Raw genomic sequence first — 6,557 nt, forward strand, 5'->3', positions numbered from 1 at the left:
AACAGTTATGGTAGCCAGCCGAGACACCCAGGGTTGTTGGCTTTTGTTTGACAGGGGGACTTTCAGTGTTAGTTTTCCTCTTTTCATTTATTTGGGAAGATGGCCTACATCCCATAATATAAAAGGCCCAAAGCCATGTTTCATGAAGAATAGTCTTAACGACTACGTATATCAGAATCACCTGGGAAGCTTGTTAACATGCCAGTTCTTAGGCTGGGAGCGTAGTTGTAAAGGTGCTGATGCTTGAGAGCTTCTGAACTGAAGATTGTTTAGCTCCATTTAAGCGGCACGTTGTCCTGTCATCTCTGGAGAGTGCCATGTGAATCCCCTACATAACAGGAAGATCCACCCCGTTCAGGGCATCAAGGGAACAGGGCAGTGGCAAGTCTATGCTCAAGAGGGCCCGCCACCCTGTGCTGCCTGGGACCTCCCTCCCAGACCCGCTACTCAGCCAGGGGCACTTCAGCCCCATTCTGCCCATAGGGAGGCCCTGGGGCAGCCTGGCTCTGGAAGGATGGAGCCCATCTCTCTTAGAATTCCCCAATCCTCCACCTTCCCAGTTCTCCCTAGAGGTTCAGTAGGCCGATTGAAACACCCCTGAGAACACAGGCTACAAAAAAGGCATCCAAAGACTTAAATCACCACCCTCCTCCTCCTCATCAACTAGGACTAAATCATATCAGGAGGGAGCATGGCCTGTGTCAAAGTCCAAACCTGACCGAAACAGCTGTGTGGTGTGAGGCAGTTCACTCTACCTCTCTGTGCTTCCATTCCCTCATCCTTCAAAAAGGGTACTGAAAGTGGCTCGGACGGTAAAGTGTCTGCCTGCAGTGCGGGAGACCCAGGTTCAATCCCTGGGTCGGGAAGATTCCCTGGAGAAGAAAATGACAACCCACTCCAGTATCCTTGCCTGGAAAATCCCATGGACGGAGGAGCCTGGCAGGCTACAGTCCATGGGGTCACAAAAAGTCGGACACGAGTGAGCGACTTCACTTTCAAGAATTAGCTTCTTAGGATTGCTATAAGAATTAAATGTGCCGATGTGTATGAAATTCTTCACACAGACAGGCATAGAGTAAGTTCTCAGTAAACAGGACCACTGCTAGCATGCAGAATGGTGTGCTATTTAGAAAAAAATGCTGTTCTCCTTTGGGTAGACATATCAGAAAAGATTTCCTTTCCTCTGGACTGGCTTAGGCTGGTGTCCCGGCTGTTATCTTGGTGGGCAGAGTACCCTCTCAGCTGGCTACCACTTCAGTTAATCACAGCCTGAAAAACTGAACGCGAAGGCTGTGACTAGATGTTCAGTTCAGTTCCGTCACTCAGTCATGTCCAACTCTTTGTAACCCCATGGACTGCAGCACACCAGGCTTCCCAGTCCATCACCAACTCCTAGAGTTTGCTAGATGACTGGATGTTATCTAGTCATCTGTGATAACAGATATCTGTGACTAGATGTTAGCTATATTAGTAATAATTCCACGTGAGGGTGGGAATGAGCTTGAGCCAGGATTCTCCCGCAGCAGGCTTTGAAAATGACAGGGTGGGGGTGGGGTGGAGGGGGTAGAAGGAGAGGGAGCATAGGAGTGGGAATGATGCGTCTCACTTCTCAGAAGCACAGTGCTGCGTTCAGCAGACGCTCATCTTGATAAATTTCAGCAAGCACAAAGGCACGACGACAGGTGATTTTCCCTTCCTGAGCTTGGTACCAGCTGATCACTTCCTGTTTCTCTAAGAGCTTCCCAGACAGAGGCGATTTGCTCTTTCAAATTTGGTCATTGCCCTCTGGCTTTCCCGTGTGAGTCAGCGTCGCTGCCCTAGTGCCCTCGGCTCCCTCCCGAGTCAGTGTCTGCAGGCGGCCTCCCCAGGTAAATCCCCCTTGTCCTGGTGCGCGTCCCCGCCCACACCGCTGCCTGGGGACATGCGCCAGGGGTATGAGTCACCGCACCATCCTCCCGGGCTGCAGCTATTATTGGAATAGTCGCCTCCGCACGCAGCGCACGCTCCCTTCCCGGACTTCACAGTCCTGAGCTCAGGATTTGCAAATCTCTGCGCAGCCCCGCAGCACCCCGAGGAGATCACAAAGTGGTTTGCGCGTAGGTCGCAAGTTTCTGACAAAGGTCTCCATAGCCCAGGCATTCCACTTTTCCCAACTGCTCGTCTCCAGCATGCGCCCAGCAGTGGGCCTGCCTTCATGGGTGGCTTAAAAGGAATCCTTTTACAGTTCTGCTTTGAATGTAAAGGTTGTTGTTGTTCAGCCTGTAAATCCTGTCCGCCTCTTTGTTACTCCTTGGACTGCAGCACCCCAGGCTCCTCTGTCCTCCATTATCTCCTGGAGTCTGCTCAAATTCATGTCCATTGAATCGATAGAAAATGAAAAGAAGGAGGGGTGAAAGTGAAATGAAAGTCACTCAGTTCTGACAGACTCTCTGCCACCCCAGGCCAGAATTCTCCAGGCCAGAATACTAGAATGGGTAGCCTTTCCCTTCTCCAGGGGATCTTCCCAACCCAGGGATGGAACCCAGGTCTCCTGCATTGCAGGCAGATTGTTTACCAGCTGAGCCACAAGAGAAGCCCACAAGCAAGGAAACAGGAGAGATCTCTTTGGGCAGAAGTACCTGGGGAGATGGAGCTGGGAGGGGACAGGGAAAGAGGCAGAAAACCAGTATCAAGTCAGTGGGAAAAGAACCAGGGATGTGAGAAACTTGGACAAAGATGTGCAGTGAAGAATGTGTTGTGCTTATTTGTGCATGCACGCTCACTCATCCGTGTCTGACTCTTTGAAACTCCAACGACTGTGGCCCACCTGGCTCCCCTGTCCATGGGATTTCCCAGGCAAGGATATTGGAGTGGGTTGTCATTTTCTACTCCAGGGGATATTCCTGACCCAGGGATCAAAGTGTCTCTTGTGTCTCCTGCATTAGCAGGCTTCTTTACCACTGAGCCACCCAGGAAGCTGGGCTTATTTATACCAACCTAAATATTGAGCTGAATTGGAATTTGGAAGCTCCTTCTTCTCCATGCCAGGGTCACTGATAGCCTGTATCATCAGAGTCTTTACTATTGCTGGGCAGTCTGCCTGCCATGAACCCTGCCAGTTATATGATTCCTGTCTCTGTTTTACAGATGAGGAAACTGAGGTGCTGGGAAGTAAAGACCTGAGCTCCAGGTCATGTAGCCAACAGGTGGTGAAGTGCACACGCAAGCAGGCTGCCTCTTAAGCATTAACCTTTGTGACTCGGGGTAAGAATTAATATATTTTGTCCAAGGCAGGAGAGATATGTTTAGTTCATCTATTAGTCTGTGAAATCTAATGTAGAAACCACCTCTTTCAGGTGAGATACTGATTAATGTCCAGCTGATAGGGATCTCAGGAAAGTTCTGGTATTTCTTACAGGTTGGATAATCTTGGAGACAAAGCATGAGTTCTGAGCTCAGGACTCCTAATTCTGTGTTGATGTGGCACTGGCTGAGTTTCTGAGACAGAAAGAGCGAGAGAAGTTAACCTCCTTATATTCCCTACTTGACAAAAACGTGAGAACATGAATATGACCAAAAAAACCCTTTGGCTAGAACATTTTCAGATCCTAAGAGATAAAACCAAACAGCTCCTGGGACAACATGGAAGAGGATCTTGGAAGAAGTTGCAGGTGGACTGTGTCAGAGGTGCCCTAGCAGGAGTAGGCATGCAGACAAGAACAAGGGAGGGATGAGAAATTCCTCTCCAAGTTGCAAACACGTGCAGCATCCCAGGAGCTGCCACTGTCCCTTTCCTTCCCGCAGTGACAAGGGGCAGGGAGGGAGCCTATGACTCACTGCACCTGGTGAGATGCTGATGCCACAGGTACTTCCATGAATAGAGACCAGTTGGTCTTACCCTGTTCCTTGGTGCCAGTCTTATCCTGAGTCTTTCTCCTTCCCCCAGATTGGCCACCTTATAAAGGAAAGAGAAAAGCCTACTTATTGTCTGCTGCTTGAAATGCAACTATTGAAATTAATGTGGAGGAGGAGGCTTATGTTTTCCCCTCACAGATCAGTTCAGTGTGAGGCTTGGGATTGGCAGAGAAGAAGTAGAGATCTGGGATGCCTTTTTATCCCTTGATCTGAAAGGGAAAACTTACACTTCTGCAGTTAAGGCAAGTTGAGGGAGACTGGAAGCTTCCCCCTAAGGATGGCTAACCATAAACTATGTCACTGAGATCTCTCCCCACGTCCTCTCAAGGATGTCTGAAGATGCCCATCTCAGCCTGACTTGAGTCTAGAGAGTACAAGAGGCCTGTCTGAAGTTAGGATAATTGCATCAGACACTTATAGAACACCTAGGAAGTGGTCTGCTGGAATCTTCTCAGTACAGTTTTCTCAGTCCCCTTGAGTGAGGTCCTATTGCCATCTTCATTTTTTTAGATGACAAAACTGAGGCCTTTGAAATCTGATTTAAAAGTTGTTACTTTTAGTAGACCTGAAACTAACATAATATTGTACCATAAATATTTCAGTTTAAAAGTAAATACAAAAGTTAAACAAAAGCTGCAAGTTTAATAGGCCTCTGATGAGTAGACATCTTCAGTGATTACAGTAAATGATCTTTAACCAAAATGAAGCAATTAAGTTGATGATAAAAATCCAAACAACCAGTTCCATTGGGATGAAGAATAGAAGAAATGGGAAGTTTCCCACAAGGGAAACTTGTATGTGTGTGGTGATGAAGAAAGGCAAGAGTCCAGAGGAAGTGTTCATTTACCAAGGCATTTCGTTGAACTCTTTTGTGGCTAAGAAATGTGTGTGAACTACTTCACTGGGGAAAAGGCATTTAAAACCACCAGCGACACCGAAAGAACTCAAAACCACCATACTGTTTCTGCCAAAGCGACATCACCAGATAAATGTGCTATCAAAATGAGCGAGTTAGCCAAAGGTAGGGACGTCCCTGGAACAGAGCCACCTGCTTGCACATCCCCCTCTTGGTTCTGCTGTTTGGGTTCTGTGCATCTGTGTTGCAGAAGAAAGTTCCTCACATATCCTTGGGCATTTCAGACTTTTCAACGTGACCTCCCTGAAAACCTCCTCCAACAAACCCTCTAAAATACAGAACCAGAAACTGCTTCTGTCAAGTCAGTTCAAAGTTCAAGTCAGGACAGAGGTCTTTAGGGAATGAAATGGTACGCTTTGGGCATAGAAAACCATTGTAAAGGAGATGATTAAGGAAATTTAGAAAAAGAAGGATCTGCTATTTTTCAAGCCAAAATGGACTGACAGACTTTGCAGTTCATCTTGTTTAAATCATGGCCATCAGAAGCCTATTGTTTAGTGATTTTCAAAAAATTTTTGCATTCTTGAGGCTTTTTGTTTTTTTGTGTGTGTTTTGGTTTTTCATCTTTTTCTTTTTTTCTTTCTTTTTTTCTTGGATCAAATTCATACTCTGAATATTCATAGACCTTTTCAGGACCTCAACAAAACAGAACCGTGAAAATATAAAATCCTTGACATGAACCCCCAGTAACACTCAACAGCAATGTTTTTAACTGAATTTTAAAACAAATCAAAATGAGCTTTGCCTTATAAAACCACCAGTGAATTGTGCAGAGTCAGAACTGAAATTATATCTTTTCATAAGTATTGCATTAGAAAAAAATGAACATATCAATATCTTTTCCAAATTCATATTCCAATTAAGTTTCTTGCCCTTTCACATTAAACAGGAAAAAGTCCCGCTGGTCAGTAGCACACTTCTCTGTCTACTAAAGGACGCTGTCAAAGCAAGGAACATGACCACTAAAGTGCTACTACTGGAGAGGGTGTCCTACCCTCTGTAATACCCGGTGAATGCTGTGCTTTATCATCTCACATAACAGAAAGGTGACCCTTGGGTTGGACTCTGCCTGCACAGTTTTAAGTAGTTACACATGACAAAAAGAGCTACAGGTTTTGTGATTATGGGTTTCTGGAAAATCCTGGAAGCAGAAGCAGCTTTTTGAGCATAGCAAGAGAGGAGTCATATCCCTTTAGGAAGAGTTTTAACTCTGAACTGACCTCTCCCCACTTATTCCATTTTTCCACTCTTTCAATCCAAGGACAGGTGAACATGGAAGGCCAAGTCATTTCCTCAGGAAAGATGATCAATATTTTAAACAGTGCTGTGGAGTGGGGGGAGTGTTATGAATCACAAGGCTTGGTTTCTACTCTTCATTTGACCTTTTAAAGAGCCTTGACAGTTTTGAATAACTTAGTTATCTCAGAGTCAGTATTCCCATCTGTAAAATGGGGCTATACATGTAGCACTGTAAGAGGAACAAAGTCAGAGATGGCGTGATCTCTTATGTATCATGTTGGTTGTTTCAAAACTTGGTTAATAACTCTTTCTCTCTCTGTGAACTGCTTAAGATGCAACTTAAACTGCAGTTCATCTCTGCAATCACAGAGATTCCAAATGGAGATTATTTGGACATAGCAGTCACCGCTCCAAATTGGGTGTCATCTCCTTCGGGGAGCATAAGACCATATTTAATTTTATTTACTATTTCGTAAATATATTTTTCCTTCAGTTTTATAAAAATACA

The 6,557-nt window shown here is 45.5% G+C and overlaps 1 long non-coding RNA gene across 1 annotated transcript; it reads left to right on the forward strand.

Moving 5' to 3' along the window:
* Nucleotides 1-1,007: 1,007 nt before the first annotated feature.
* On the forward strand, nucleotides 1,008-6,339 carry LOC123330606. The gene is made up of 3 exons (XR_006546630.1): nucleotides 1,008-1,868; nucleotides 3,127-3,243; nucleotides 3,398-6,339. It is a non-coding gene; the product is annotated as an uncharacterized LOC123330606 (long non-coding RNA).
* The last annotated feature ends 218 nt before the right edge of the window (nucleotides 6,340-6,557 follow it).

Source organism: Bubalus bubalis, chromosome 19 (assembly GCF_019923935.1).
Source record: "Bubalus bubalis isolate 160015118507 breed Murrah chromosome 19, NDDB_SH_1, whole genome shotgun sequence".
NCBI classification, from domain to species: Eukaryota; Metazoa; Chordata; class Mammalia; order Artiodactyla; family Bovidae; genus Bubalus; species Bubalus bubalis.